Below are 16,653 nucleotides of genomic sequence, written 5' to 3' on the forward strand. Positions count from 1 at the left end.
CCATAAATGAAGTAAAGAAGCTGGAGCTCATGATCAGAATCCTATAGGGGAACATCCTTGTACCCACGTGGGAACTGCCCTCAGCTACCCCCGAGAGGAACTGCTGGGCTTACATACATTTACAATTTTACTGAACACTATCCAAGTGCTCTCCAAAGTGTCTGAGCAAAATGACATTTCCGCCAGTCTCACCAAAACTTAAGATTAACATTTTTTAAAAAAGAGGTTACATCCGATTTATTTTTTTAGAAGCTTGTCTCTTTCTTTTTAAAAATTTATTTATTTTTGGCTGTGCTGGGTCTTCATTTTCTCACGAAAGCTTAAGAATTAACATTTTTTAAAAGCGATTACATCCTCTTTTTTCTTTTTTATGGAACTTGGTATCTTTCTTTTAAAAATTTATTCATTTATTTTTATCGCTTCTCGGCCTTTTGGCTAAGATCAAGTGTAAAAATTTATTTATTTTTGGCTCTGCTGGGTCTTCATTGCTGCTCACATTTTTCTCTAGTTGTGGCGAGCAGGGGCTACTCTCCAGCTGCGGTGCATGGGCTTCTCACTGAAGTGCTTCTCTTGTTTCGGAGCACGGGCCCTCAGGTGCGTGGGCTCAGTAGTTGGGGCCCCCCGGCTCTGGAGCACAGGCTTAGTAGTTGTGGCTCACAGGCTTAGTTGCTCCATGACATGTGGGATCTTCCCAGACCAGGGATTGACCCGTGTCTCCTGCATTGGCAGGAGGATTCTATACCGCTGAGCCCCCAGGGAAGCTCCAAGAATTAACATTTTTATCAATCTGATTTTTAAAAAGTGGTGTATCTCCTCTCTGCTTTCATTTTTATTATTCTCATCACTTGGTGCATATTTTTCACATTTTCAGGCTCTTGGGGGTTTTTCCTGTGAATGATGCCTTTCCTGTTGTTCCAGATTATAGATGGAATCACAGTGATGTCTCTTTCCGCTTCCCTCCAAGCAGTAATGTGTGACAGCCTGCTTGCGTCTGCTTATGAGAGACAGTTGTTTCATTTTCTAGAATTTTGCCAACTAGTTATCAAATATTGGTAGCTCAGAATTGGCCCTGGAGGGAATATTTATAGCATGACAATCAGCAAACACTATAAATCAGGGCACCCGTCCCCAGAGGGCTAGTTTCACTTAGCTACATACTCCTGCCTCCAAGCATTTACATCCATACATAGCTTCCTCAATTCTAAAGGAAATCAACCCTGACTGTTCATTGGAAGGACTGCTGCTGAAGCTGAAATTCCAATACTTTGGCCACGTGATCTGAAGAGCCGATTCACTGGAAAACACCCCGAGGCTGCGGAAGACGGAGGGCAGGAGGAGAAAGGCGTGACAGAGGATGAGATGGTTGGATGGCATCATCGATTCAATGGACTTGAGTTTGAGCAAACTCCAGGAGTTGGTGATGGACAGGGAAGCCTGGCGTGCTGCAGCCATGGGGTCAGAAAGAGTCGGACACGACTGAGAGACTGGACAGCAACAACACAGACTAGCTCAAAAAGCATCGAGGTAAGCCTGAGGCATGGGTGGGCCCTTGACTTGACACTGGGACGGGAAAGGGCTTAGTGGCTCTGTTTCCAGTGCTCAGCATCTCCTGGTGGACATGGGCAGGGTGGGGTGGGCAGTGCCTCCAGGGCATCTGGGAGAACTCGGCACTCCAGTGACAAGGCTAGGTGGACTTGGACTCAGGACACACGGACTCTCCTGGAGTAGAGTCTTTTCCTTGGCCCGCCTCCCATCTGTGCCTGGCGTGGCCTGCTGTGTCATTTGTGGGGCCCAGTGTACTATGAAAATATGGGATCCTTGTTCAAAAGCGGAAAATAAAAGGCCTTTTCTTTCTTCTCCTAAGGTTTCTTCATCAGTCACGGTGTTCTTTGCTTGCTATTTAATGTCATGTTCTCCCAGTCACGGGCTTGTCTCACAGCTCAGTTGGTAAAGAGCCCCCTTGCAACGCAGGAGACCCCGGTTCAATTCCTGGGTCGTGAAGATTCACTGGAGAAGGGATAGACTACCCACTCTAGTATTCTCAGGCTTCCTTTCTGGCTCAGCTGTTAAAGAATCCACCTGTAATGCAGGAGACCTGGGTTCGATCCCTGCTTTGGGAAGATCCCCCTGGGAAAGGGAACAGCTACACACTCCAGTATTCTGGCCTGGAGAATTCCACGGACTCTATAGTCCTTGGGGTTGCAAAGAGTCGGACACGACTGAGCGACTTTCACCTTTTGTCTGGGTCATGGGGTTATTTGTGGGGCGAATGCAATATCCCAGTGTTGCCATGGGTCTTGCCTGGTGACTTGGCACACAGGGTGTGTGAGACCCACCTGGATGCCCGTGCCCGGGACCCCTCCCGGAGTGAAGGCAGGTGTGGTCATGGCATCGCAGCAGGGGAGTGGGCAGCTGAGTGAACCCAGGCTCTGATTCCCTGATGCATACTCCACTGACCCATGAAACATCACTTACAAAGCACAAATTCAAAGATAAAATTAATAAGAAATAATTCAAGACAGCAAGCAGCCGTGGAACACTGGAGCCCCATTATGGGGCCTCCTGAGTGCATGGCCCAGGGGATTGCCTTCACTATACACCCCAAAGCTTGCTCTGGGACAAGACACACAGGGTCACAAGGTCTCTGCAGCCGAAGCCTCCCTGGGCTGCAGCCGTATGAACCCAGATGTCCTACCCAACCTGGGGGTTACAGTCCACTTACAGTCCAGTCAGAGAGAAGCTTCGTTTTCACAGTCTTCCTTTTACAGCACATTGTATATTTATTGAGTAAATGCTGTGGGCCAGGCACTCCATTACATATAAGGGTTGCTGGTGGTTTAGAGTCATGTCTGACTCTGGTGAACCCATGGATTGTAGCCCGCCAGGCTCCTCTGTCCATGGGATTTCCCAGGCAAGAATACAGGAGTGGGTTGCTATTTTCTTCTCCAGGGGATCTAATGCTAACCCAGGGATCGAACCAATGCTAACCCAGGGATCGAACCCTCATCTCCTACATGGCAAGTGGATTCTGTACCACTGAGTCACCAGGGACACCCACATGTAAGAGTTACAAATACAGAAAAAGATCCCTGCCCTCATGGAGCTTTTATTCCAGCACAGGAAATAGGCAACTAATAAGATACGTAAATTAAAAAATATATATATATATATATATACATATGTATGTGGCTTGTTAGATAGTAGCAGGTGGTAAGAAGAGAAATTAAGGACAGCGAGAGTGTGTCAGTGGAGGTGGCGCTGACAGGGGTGGGTGAGTCAGAATTTTAGAAGCTGAGGTTTGGGAGAGTGACATTTGAGCAGGTCACCTCGCCTGAGTTGGGGGAGAGAGAGATGAGAGGACACACTTGTCCTTTATCCTGTATTCTCCTTCTTGTATATACTACCGAAGGGCTGATCAAGGTCCTCAGGATTTGTGAGTACTGTGCTACGCCATCTTTTTGGTCAAAATTTGTCTACATAACATTCAATTTTGGTAAAAGTCATTCTAAAGATTGGAAATGTCATATTAAAAATATGCTGGTTGGAAACCTTTTTTTCCCCCTGTAATGTTTATGAATTCAGTTTTCTTTGAAGCAGATACTTCATTGATTGTCATATTTTTAGAGACTCAGGAAAGTTATCTTTGGCATCTCCCAAGGATGAAACACTTTCTGCAATGATCCTTTCCCCCTTCATCCTGTTGGTTCCTCAATAGGGTTTCGTCTCACAAAAGCAAGGCAGAATGTTAAGCAATAAAAACATAAAGAAAATCCCCAAATAACAGTGGCTTATATAAGACAGATATATCTTTCCCACGAATAAAATGCCTGGGGAAAGCCAGTTCATGCATAGCCTGTGCAATGGCTCCAGGCTGTATCATTGGGCTTCAGGCTCCCAACCTTCTGCTCTACCATCCTCAAAATCACCTAATGGTTCAGGATGGCCACAGGAGCTCCAACCATCACATCAATTCCCTAAGAAGGAAGATAGGTAAGCAGAATGACCCATTCCCTGCCTTTTAAGAAAATTTCCATAAAATCCCTCACAAAACACACACACATAATGTGAACTGAAAGGACTGATGCTGAAGTTGAAGCTTCAATACTTTGGCCACCTGACTCACTGGAAAAAGACCCTGATCCTGGTAAAGGCTGAGGGCAGGAAGAGAAGCAGGTGACAGAGGATGAGATGGTTGAATGGCATCATCTACTCAATGGACATGAATTTGAGCAAATTCCAGGAGATGGTGAAGGTCAGAGAAGCCTGGCGTGCTGCAGTCCAAGAGGCTGCAAGGAGTCAGATACGACTGAGTGACTAAAGAGCAACCAAATACATATATAACATTATTATATTATGGGCTGGAACTGAGTCACATGGCCACATCCTCCTATCATGGAGACTTGGAAAAATCAGTAAAGGCATTGAGCTTGGTAGCAGTTTTGGTAGAAACTGACATTTTGTTCCTTGGGAGGGAGAGAATAGCTGTTGGGGAGAGTTTCTAGTAAGTTCTGCCACTTACCCTTCTCACCAGCTTCATTTTCTTTTGAAGTTAATGATGGCTATGAATCTCAGGAAAATAATACTTAAGACCTAGGGCCTTGAAAAGCTACGTTTTAAGGTGTTCTCATCCTAACTTTAAAAAAATCAAATGGAAAACTCCAATAGAGAATTAGATTCTGTCATCTGTACTATTTTGGTATGTTTATTTCAATAGTCTTCCATTTCAGCTGCTTTGGAATTGCACAGCTAAGGAGCCAAATGAAAGATTTCACTGTTGTGCTTACAGCAGAAAATAATTTTTTAAAACTTTCATTTGAGAATGGAAATAATAGTACTGGGTTGACTGTCAAGGTATGAGTTTTTAAGTTCTACACTCTGAAGAAAACATTTCCAAATGGACATCTTAAATTTTCTTTCTCTGTTGAAAATAATTGCCAGGAAAGAAAGCATCTTTCTATTGTTGACCCATGCCACAATGCAATATCAACGCAGGCAGTTTTTATAGAGTATGAGTGGCTTTCTGATGGAAAGCTAATGTGTTTTTGTTTAAAAAAAAAAAGAAAAGGAGGTCTATTTTCTGAGCTCTTGAGCTAGAGTACACCTTCCTCTTGAAGATTTTCTTTCTCTCTAATAGTGACAGACGTTGTCTGCCAGCACAGCAACACAAGAAAAATGGTATGCTTCAGCTCCAGTAACTCCAGGCCACTGCAATGCCAGTTTTCCTTTGTGCACTGTGACCTAGGGATTAAACTGCTAATATTTTATTCAAGACGGGTTTTCCTTTATAATTAGAGAAGCTTTCAGGAATATTGTATTAACACAAAGCTACATGTCATTTGTGAATCTCTCTGCTTTATTAAAATATATTTATCTCTGTATTAGAGCGAGCTTAACATAATTTTTTCTCACTTAATAATATAAAAGGTTCCTTGTCTCGAATCCTGGTCTCAGTGATGGAAATCCTGTAGACTCAAAACTGTACCATATGACAAAGCCATAAAAGAAGTCTCTCATATCCCCCAGCTGGATATAAGTGGAAATATAGTTTAATTGTTTGACATACGAGGATGACATACGAGCATTAAATCTAGTCTAGAAATCTTCCCTTTTGTAATAAATCATTTCATTCCAAAGATACACTGTGAAAAAGATAGCCTATCTGTTCATGGACTTAAACCTCTCTCCTCTCACTTTAGCGAGTCTTTTCTTGATGATGCTTCATTATTTCACTGGAATGTTTCTGTACCACCTCTGACATCCATCTTTTCTGAGTTCAGCTACAGAATGGATTAGTATAACTCTTTCTTATTGGCATACAAACATACTGTTGTAGAAAAAGGAAAATTCAACTTTTCTCAAAATACATTGTCGTTGGGTGGAATAGTCTTTGCTTTCAAAGGGATTCAAAATGTCAAATTTGTTGCTTCCATTCTTTTAAATCCATTCTTTAATTTTGGTTCTGCTGGAGTTTCTGTTGGCTGGAGAGCCTCCATTTGTCCCTGCAGAAGTATTCTCCCTTGCTCTATGGGCCTGGGGCAGACTAAACTGTAGGGACTACTTCCACGGCTCCCTCGCCTTATGGTCACCCATTTGGTTTGGCCAATGGGAGGTCCTGGCAGAGACTGCAGGGAGGACAGAGGGGTCAGGATACTTCCTCTGGCTTGTTCCTAGCTCCTGCCAGGTGGCCCTCCCTACAATAACTCCTCTCCCTCCAAGATTTGGTAATGACTCACCATTATTGCCAGCTCAGGGTTGTTTCACCATTCTTGTTGGTTTTCTTCTGCCCACACCTGTGTAAAGAATTGCAGTGTTCCCCTTTGTGTGTGCTATGTATTTCTGTCGGGGACACCGACATGCGAGTCTTCTTATGACAGCCTCTACAGGGAGAGTGGTTATTTTGCCTCTGAATTCTTTTTGGACATGTTTTCATCATGAATAGAATTTCATGATGAAAGGCTCAGGACCTTTTCAGCTCTCCTTGTTGTTTTTCACTCCTAGAGTTGTAAATTGCTTACATTCTCAAAGAATGTAAAAGAGGAAGGATTTATCTGCAAGGTAGTTGTACAATTCAACCAGTTCTCAAGCCAGGCTGCTGACATCTTGCTAGAGCTTCCGGAGGTGTGGCCAGTAGTGGTCTTGGCACTGTAGCCCAGGGTCAGATGAATGTAGTACCGAGTGTGCCCTGACCCTGGCAGCACCTTCTTTCCTGTACCCACCAGCGCTGCAGAGGGCATGGGCTCCTGCTAACTGCCTGAACTGCTTGCTTCCCCAAGCCATCAGTCTCCAGCGTGCTGACCCTAGCACTTCAAGAGAACTCAGGCAAAGCTCTTAAAGTGCTCAGAAGCTGATGCTAATCATCTGTCCTAAAAGGTTGGGTGAGAAATTCACTTGTCTTGAGCACTTTTTTTTTCAGGTTCATCATGGAAACCAGAGCCATAATCTTTGGCTTCAGGTTGGTTATTTATGCTATTTTTCTTTTCCCGCATAATTGGGATGTGAAGTGAAAGCTGCTTAGTTGCGTCCAACTCTTTGCGGACTCCATGGACTACAGTCCATGGAATTCTCCAGGCCAGAATACTGGAGTGGGTAGTCTTTCCCTCCTCCAGCAGATCTTCCCAACCCAGGAACTGAATCGGAGTCTTCTGCATTGCAGGAAGATTCTTTACCAGCTGAGCTACCAGGGAAGCCCATAATTGGGATGGATGACTCTTATTTCACAAGTGTGGTGAGGCCAATAAGTTGTGATCTTCCAATAAATTCTATTAGCAAGGACTATTTCTGAGAAAACAAATATTAAAAGTAGAGAAGGCCTTGGTATTTAGGCTTACTCCAGACATCTTTTATAGAAACGTCTGAAAGTTGTGTTTTCTGGGTCCCAGCTAGATAGATGGAAAAGAATGGGGAAAGGTCCCTGGGTTACAGCACTGACACTGAGAGCCTGTGCTTTAATTCCAAAAAAGTGAGTCTTGTAACTTCCTGTCCGCTGGTCTTCTCTTCAATCATTGGAGATAATACGTGACAAAATGGATAAAAATACAATGAGACAGTGGATAATAAAACGCTTTGAAAATTGAAGAATTCTAAAAACTCAAATTATTGTTGCTTCCTAAAAAATATAGTCTAAAACAGTGGTCTTTAATCTTTTTTGGGTGAGGAATGCCTTTAGAGAATTGATGAAAACTGCAGACCATATCTCCAGAAAAGTACAAACCATCAGAGGATTTTCTCTTATAATTTCAACGTATCTGTGGTTCTGAAGCCTGTCAAGTCTTGGAAAATTTTCATAAGATACATCTTATTTTCTTTTTAAAGACTGCTAAATGCAAAAGTTAATGTAAGTGTTAGATATGATTTTCATCAGCATTCATTTATAACACTTGACATTTAAAATTCTTCACAAGATATATAAATTACAAACTAAAAGAAAAAGAAATGAAAGTACCAGACTATTCTAAGTTCTTGTACAAAATTTACATGTGTTAGGTTATTGAAGTAGAATAATGATGGTTGAAAAGATCCTGGAGTATAAAAATCAAGAAAGCTAATTCATTCAATAAATATTTCTCGAGGACCTGTATGTACCAAGGGCTATTGGAAGTGCTCAGGATTCATTAGTACATACGTTAGAATCAAAGAGTCAAAATATATAAAATACTGAGATGATACCTTCTGTTCAAGCTCCAGATAATATATGAATCCTGGCAGTCAATGAGTTCATTAATTACATAATTCATGCTTTACTCCTTATGTGGAATAACCAAATAATTTGATGTTGGCCATAAAACAACATTTCTGTCTGATCAGCCCCCTCTTCACATTTCACCTGCATATTTTAAATTTATAGCTACTATAAATCTTCCACATTGTAGGTAATAAAATATTGTGAACGTAATGGTTTCATCTCAGGTCTGAAGCTGCCACAAGGATTACTCTCTTTGGTCCACAGTTTGAATTTACATACTGTTTCTGAAGCAAATGAAATAATTTGAATGAATCATCCTAATTAACTTGTGAAATACTTGAATGACATCATGAGTGCTTTCAAATATTTTGAAATATTTTTAGACTATGTGGTCTCTGAAATGATTGGAAGGAAAGGAATGAAAAGTATTGTGGCATTCCTAACTTTGTAGGTTATTTATCATTTTAGCGTTTGGCAAAATGGCAGAATATTTTCAATTCCATGATCATGATATAATAAACCATGTAGTAAAGGATTAGATTCTAGATCGGAATGTTTTTGTCCTGTGTGTGAGAGTTTGTGTGTGTGTGTGTGATGGGGGTGGTGGACATGTCAGTTTGTCAGCACAAAAATGGGAAGAAATTTGTTTATAGAAACAATAAATGGAGGAAATATCCCCTTTGATGTTGTTCACACAGGATTAGGCTTAAAGCATATTTGAGGTTGACTGAGTATCAGATCTGCTTTTCACTTTTTAAGGGTTTCCTAATTGAGATACATCCTATCCCTTGCAGAGTCACCTATCTTTCCCACCTTCTCCTGCCACTTTTTCTCTTCTACTTGCTCAGGTAATCATATGTACCTGCAAAACACACCCTGTATTTTTCAATCCTCCTTTCTAAGGGAATTGCATTGCTTGCTACCCTGTGCTCTCTATTGCAACATTAGTAATCTGATTATTTTACATGAAGTTTGTCTTTTTGTTCTGAGAAATAAACAAAATGCAACTTTCCACTAATTAGATTAGGGTCTCAGTCTTTTGTGTGTGTGTGTGTCATGATCGCTTTGGAATAATTTTAAAATAAGTGAGATTATAAGACCAATTATATTGAAATGTAGGCCTCAGAATATTTTTAAATCTGTAAATCTGACTGAGCAATTGAGCACACACACAATATTCATTTAAGTACTTTCAAAATAACACATTAGACAAGTTAGTGGCAGGTCTAGCACCCATCATGATTTTTGTAGTCATGATGAGGCTAAGCCACGTTTTGAGATAGCTACTGTGAAGGTCCGTCTAGTCAAAGTCTGCCTAGTGAAAGCTATGGTTTTTCCAGGAGCCATGGATGGATGTGAGAGTTGGACTATAAAGAAAGCTGAGCCCAGATGAAATGATGCTTTTGAGCTGTGGTGTTGGAGAAGACTCTTGAGAGTCCCTTGGACTGCAAGGAGATCAAACCAAACCAGTCCATCCTAAAGGAAATCAGTCCTGAATATTCATTGGAAGGACTGATGCTGAAGCTGAAACTCCAATACTTTGGCCACCTGATGCGAAGAACTGACTCACTGGAAAAGACCCTGATGCTGGGAAAGATTGAAGGTGGGAGGAGAAGGGAACGACAGAGGGTGAGATGGTTGAATGGCATCACCAATTCTATGGACATGAGTTTGAGCAAGCTCTGGGAGTTGATGATGGACAGGGAAGCCTGGCATGCTACAGTCCATGGGGGTCACAAAAAGTTGGACATGACTGAGCGACTGAACTGTATTGAACTGAACTGAACAACTGTAATGTGTCCTGAGAAATCTGTGATTTCTGTTATTGGCAAAGTCACCAGGTCTGTTAATACTTCTGTGGTTTGTTGACTATGTTGATAATTGATGTAAATGCTACATTTCAATTAAAGTTTAGTAGAAATAAAGATGTACTTTCTAAAAATAAATTTATGATTTTTTAAATCACTTATGATTATGCCAGGACAAGTCCCCTCTTATCTTAGTGAATCTTCAGTTAACTGCCAGAGAAATTTTACCCTATATTTACCTGACAAGTAAAATGGCACTCAGAGGTGAGCTAAGTGGCAATTGTGTTCAGTTGCTCAGTGTTCAGTTGTCGCACTCTTTGCAACACTATGAACTGCAGCATGCCAGACTTCCCTGTCTTTCACTGTCTCCCAGAGTCTGCTCAAACTCATGTCCATTGAGTTGATGATGCCATCCAACCACCTCATCCTCAGTTGCCACCTCCTCCTCCTGCCTTCAATCTTTCCGCTTCAGGGTCTTTTCCAATGAGTTGGCTCTTCATATCAGGTGGCCAAAGTACTGGAGTTTCAGCTTCAGCATCAGTCCTTCCAATGAATATTCAGGGTTGACTTCCTTTAGGATTGACTGGCTTGATCTCCTTGCTGTCCAAGGGACTCTCCAGGTTTAGCAGAATTTAAACTCAGGTCTACATGGCTCCAAAGTCCACGTTCTTTCAATCTCATATTGTTGCCTCTTACAAAACTTGTCTGGGTCCAAAGAATAAGACGAAGCTGTTTCAGGTAGTCGAAGTCTCCAAACTTCCGAAACAGACTCCATACAATTTCAACAATTCTCTCATAACTCAGTCTACTTCACAGGGATGTGTGCATGCCTGCTGAGTGGCTCACTTGTGTCCCACTCTGCGACCCCAAGGACTGTAACCCGCCAGGCTCCTCTGTCCATGGGATTCTCCAGGCAAGAACCCTGGAGTGAGTTGCCACACCCTCCTCCAGGGGATCCTCCTAACTCAGGGATCGAACCCACATCTCTTGCAACTCCTGCATTAGCAGGTGGATTCTTTACCACTAGCACCACCTGGGAAGCCCACTTGATAGGGATACCTAGTAGCTGAAGTTTTATGACAATGTCTTAATCTAGACGCAGGGTGAACTTGTTACTGTGAGCATTAATTCCTACTGATCTGACCAGACTCATCCTAGCACAGGCCAGGACGTGGAAGAGTCAAGCAGGCTGTGTGCTGTCTCCTGCCTTAACACTCATACTCTGTGGTTTCATGAGAGATTTTTCCCAGGCAGGTTTGCAGTTGGGTTGGCATCTGGGGGGATCACAGGGGGAGCCTATATTCCACAAAGCAGTGGCATTTATGGCACGAGAATAGATCAGGAAACGTTATGATCTTGCGTTTTCTACTGCAAAAGGGATTTTCCACTGAGGGATCACATAAAATCAGGGACAGTACGTGGAAGATATTTTGCAGTTTACAGAACTGACATTTTCTGCAATACAGTTGAGATTTTGTTGTTGTAACGATTAAGTTTCTAACATTTCTTTGGAGGGAAGCTCACCAGTTTTGGACAACTTGCTTCATAAGAGCACAGCATCCCCCTACAGGCCTTGAGCAAATTGAACCTCTTGTCATCTCCTTCAACAAAGTGCCTTTCATGTCCCACATTTGGAAAGGCCCGCCTCTAGATGTCTCTGCTGTCTGCCCCCTCAACCCCATCCCCGTTCTAGCCCTGACTCTGGGCAGCTGAACCGTTTTGGAAAATGTGACTCCTTTTGCTTTTCTATTTCTCTCTCCTTGGTTTTCTTCCCCACAACCATTGTCCCAAAGTCCCTCTGTTCTCCTCCAGCTCCCAGCCCAGCTCTCAGCCAGTGACCTTCCCCAGGAGGAGAAAGGAGAAAATATCCCCAGTTCTCCCATCCGAATTTCTCTGCAACTGTATATCTCACATCTTCCCTTTATCTTGTTTGTGGGAAGGAAATTGCTCCCTCCCAGTCCCCTAGCTAAGAAACATCAGTCTGCTCTGGGTTATCTTCCTCCTAGATTTTCATCCTTCCCCTGCTCCCCACCCCCCAATTCTGTCCCCTCTGCTTAAAAAGTGCTCAGATTTGCTCATTAAAAAAAAAACAACAAAACATTATGTGGGACTTCCCTGGTGGTCCCGTGGTTAAGAATCTGCCTTGCAATGCAGGGGATATGGGTTTGATCCCAGGTTGGGCAACTAAGATTTAACATACTGTGGGGCAACTAGGCCTGAGCATCACAACCGCTGAGCCTGAGGGCCACAAGTAAGATGACTTGAGGCCACCAAGAAACCAACAAAAGTGAAAGGGGACTTCCCTGTGGTCCGGTGGTTAGGACTCTGTGCTTCTATCTCAGTGGGTGCAGGTTCGATCCCCGGTTGAGGAACTAAGATCCCACATGCCATGCGGCATGGCCAAAACAACAACAAAACAAAAAAATATGTAAAAGTTAACAAACCTTTCCGTCATTGTTGGTCCTCCCTGTGTCTCTTCTTTTATCCCCTCCCTTCCCCTCATTGCCAAACATCTTAGACTGGTGTATACTCGCTGCTTCGAGGCCCAACATGTCTGTAGCTTTTGAAATCTGGCTTCTATCCCCATCATCCTACTGAGTATTGTTCTCTGGAAGGTCACTGAGGCTCTTGTTTGTCAAATACAGCGACCTTTCCTCTGTTCTAACTCCTAAGTCTGCGGAATCTGGCTGTTTGTCTTCGTGTTCTTGAGGCTTGCCACCCCCGGGCTTCCAGAACAACTCTTCATCGCCTGTCTTTCTGACCCATCTTTTTCTCTTCCTTTGGGAGTTTCTCTTTTTCTTCCCTGCTCCTGCGGCTTTCAAGGGTAACTTCTGCATAGATAACTCCCTGCTGTTTATCTCCTGGTCCAGTCTATCATGTTTTCAACATTTCCCTTGGATTGCACATCTCCTTCTGAGCCTAGCATCTCAACACACCCGGTCCAGTGGTCAGGATCACCTCTTATTTAGTTCCTCTCTTGAGTTTTATCCCTGACTTTTGATTCTTTCGTCTACTCCAGATTCAAAGGCTAGCAAATCTGGAACCTTCTACGATCACCCTCTCCTTTCCATTCCCACAGGTTTTAGGTCTTTGACTCTTAATTGGTTTCTCGGTCCCTGTTTCTGGTTCTACAATGGTTGTTCCCACAGGTATTCCAGGTTAACTTCTAAGAACTGGCACCTGCCTGCTCCAAACCTTTGCATGGCTTTCTACTAGTAAAGAAATTAAGTACAGAGCTACGGTTTGGCATTCAAGACCTTCACAGCAAGTCCTTCACAGGAAAAGTAAAACAGAATTTTATCTTCTGTGGTGGTGGTTGGTGGTTTAGTCACTAACTCCTGTCTGACTCTTGTGACACCATGGACTGTAGCCCACCAGGCTCCTCTGTCCATGGGATTTCCCAGGCAAGAGTACTGGAATGGGGTGCCATTTCCTTCTCTAGGGGATCTTCCCAACCCCTTTTAATGTTTTTTTATACATTAAAAAATGTACAAATGTTTTTTATACATTAAAAAATGTATAAATGTTTTTTATACATTTTTAAACCCTACACTTTAGTAAAAAGGTTCTAAGAAAAAGAACTTATTTTTTAAAAAAATGGACTTTTAAAAATTCCCCAATGAAATGGTTCTCAGAAATATATGTAAGGAGAATGGTAACTTAATCTCTGTGCCAAACAGTGTCCTTGTGACAGTGCTGTCTGCCGCTTTTGCTGACATCCTTTTTACGTGCGTGTGGTGCAATGGAAAGGAGATTTGACTGGGGAATCAAGAGCTTTACGCTCTAATTTTAGACTTAGATGGTCTGGCTTTTGGTAAATCACTTAAAATCTCTAGGCATTAGTTTCCGCATCTGCAAACTGTGGGGCTGGTACAATATCAATATTTGGCTGCACACAACATTCACCTGGGAAGTATGTTTAACACGTCGCCAGAGCAAGCTCTCCAGCTGCGGATGGTGTCAGTAGGTCTGGGTGGTCCCCAGATATGCGTGTTTTGAAAAGATCCTCATGTGTGGCTGGGGCTGAGAACCCCTGGCGTGGTATCAAATGCCTTTCCCGCTTCAACACAGAGTCATTTTTGGAGTTGCTCTTCCTCTCAATTACAGGATGATTTTTATTTGAATTTACTTAGCACATCTACCGCCTATCATAATTACGGTTATTTTTGCTCATCCTCGTTCCTATGCTGTAGTTTCCTCAAACACAGACTGTGTCTTCCTCATCTTGGTGTCCTTGTTATTCCCCGGCACATGGACTTTGTTTGCTAAACTGCATGAAGGGTTAATAAACTTACTCAAACAATAGCCCTTTTCCTTAAAAAATGAATTAATTACAACTCAAACTAAACAAAAACACCTGATCCTATGGTTCTTGGGCACTTGTAGTGGAGATTCAGGAGGTTCCCAGAGGCTCTGAAATATTTTCAAAGTGAAATGTTGGTGGAACCATGTGTTCTTTCATAATACTGTGGTTTAATTTTAACTTCAATTGTGTTCAATATATGTTGGAGAATGTGTGTTAAGTTTCGTAGGAAAATGACTTGGAGTTTAAACTCAATTTATTGATGAGTACTTGAGCAGAAATGTTGCTTTAGGAAGATGGTGGTTGTTGAAAATCTATCACAGGAATGGCTTATATAACATACCAGTGACTAGGTAAGAGGCAGTTGATGAGCAGTTATATAAGGTATTTCTCTTCAGTGGCCATAGTGAAGCGGCACATGCAGCCTTTGCATATTTCTGCAAAGAGAGACTGAGAATATCAGGCATAGTTTTACTAAATGAGGTTTCCATCCAAGTTTTAAAAATCCAATTAAACTCTGACTAATAAATTCTTTCTATTGAAGCTGAGGACTCCAATAGAAATGCTATTATTAAATGCTTTGACAGTGCTATATTTCCCCAACCAACTGGTAACTTTTAAAGAGGTTTACAACTTTTAAAGACTTGCTGTCTTTTTATGGTCATTCAAACTGTTGAAATAAAATTTGAAGTATGAAAAGTATAAGGTGAAGTCTTATTGAGAAAAGCAAATGTGGGAGACCTGGGTTTGATCCCTGGGTTGGGAAGATCCCCTGGAGAAGGGAAAGGCTACCCACTCCAGTATTCTGGCCTGGAGAATTCCATGGACTGTATAGTCCATGGGATCGCAAAGAGGTGGACACAACTGAGAGACTTTCACTTTTCCAGCCAGAAAAATATGATATACTCATGGGGTTTTAGTAAATGACTAAATGACTTAGGCTATTTTACTACATTTACAGTAAAAGAGGAAAAGCTATGACAAATCTAGATGGTGTATTACAAAAGCAGAGACATCACTTTGCCGATAAAGATCCATCTAGTCAAAGCTATGGTTTTTCCAGTAGTCATGTACGGATGAGAGAGTTGGACCATAAAGAAGGCTGAGCACCAAAGAATTGACACTTTCAAACTGTGGTGCTGGAAAACACTCTTCAGAGTCCCTTGTACATCAAGGAGATCAAGCCAGTCAATCCTAAAGGAAATCAACTCTGAACATTCATTGGAAGGACTGATGCTGAAGCTGAATCTCCAATACTCTGGCCACCTGACGAGAAGAGCCGTCTCACTGGAAAAAACCCTTATGTTGGGAAAGATTGAGGTCAGGGGGAGAAAGGGGCGACAGAGAATGAGATGGTTGGATGACATCACTGACTCAATGGACATGAGTGTGAGCCAACTCCAGGAGACAGTGAACGACAGGGAAGCCTGGTGTGCTGCAGTGGGTGGGGTTGCAGAGTTGGACACAACTTAGGACTGAACAACTACAGGTAAAAGAAGAGAAATTTAGAAAGAAATATACAAAACATCACCATATAACATATTCTCTTTAGAACTTGGGTTCCTCACAACTTACAGAAAAGGCAGCCATTAGAAAATTAGGTTTCCCCCAAACTAGAGCTAGGAAGTAGTGGAAGAGAGCAAAAAGCAAACTATGACTTTTTTTTAAAATTAACTTTGAGACATAATTGGCATATAACTCCATGACTTCTCATCATGTATATATGTATGTACCTGAGTAATATACACATTTACACATACACAAATATAAATGGACAGCTGCCTGGAAGGCAGTGTGAAATGAAAATATCTCCTTGCCATGTTAATCAACAAGAACTATCACAGCCATCAGTGTTTTCTGGCTTCCAAACGTGAATGAGGGCTCCCAAACTGAGATCCAGCAGATGCTGCCACCCCCACAGTGATTGCTGAAGAGCTGGGGGAATGCAAGAAGCAGCCACCTGCCACTCCCTAAGGCGAACAAGGAAACAGGATTGGCCCCCAACAGCTGAGGTAGACAAGAAAGGAATGAAGTCAGGGAGCCCAGGGCCTGGCATCTTCCCACACATAGAACGCTAAATTCCTTAACTTGGTACTTGATCTTTGATGTTCAGACTGCCTGCTCCCTTTGTTGCAAACTTGTATATAGCCTGACTTCCTCCCTGCCTCCTTGGAGCAGTTTTTTCAGAGTTACTGAGAAGAAAAGTTATGACCAACCTAGACAGTATATTAAAAAGCAGAGACATTACTTTGCCAACAACGCTCTGTCTAGTCAAAGCTATGGTTTTTCCAGTGGTCATGTATGGATGTGAGAGTTGCACTGTGAAGAAAGCTGAGCGCCGAAGAACTGATGCTTTTCCA

General features: G+C 42.4%; 1 pseudogene; it reads left to right on the forward strand.

Annotated features, from left to right (window-relative positions):
- The first annotated feature begins 415 nt into the window (after positions 1-415).
- On the forward strand, positions 416-551 carry LOC129556079 (U2 spliceosomal RNA; annotated as a pseudogene).
- Positions 552-16,653: the final 16,102 nt, after the last annotated feature.

Source organism: Moschus berezovskii, chromosome 12 (genome assembly GCF_049115385.1).
Source record: "Moschus berezovskii isolate FMDL1 chromosome 12, NW_MosBer_1.0, whole genome shotgun sequence".
In the NCBI taxonomy this organism is placed as follows: domain Eukaryota; kingdom Metazoa; phylum Chordata; class Mammalia; order Artiodactyla; family Moschidae; genus Moschus; species Moschus berezovskii.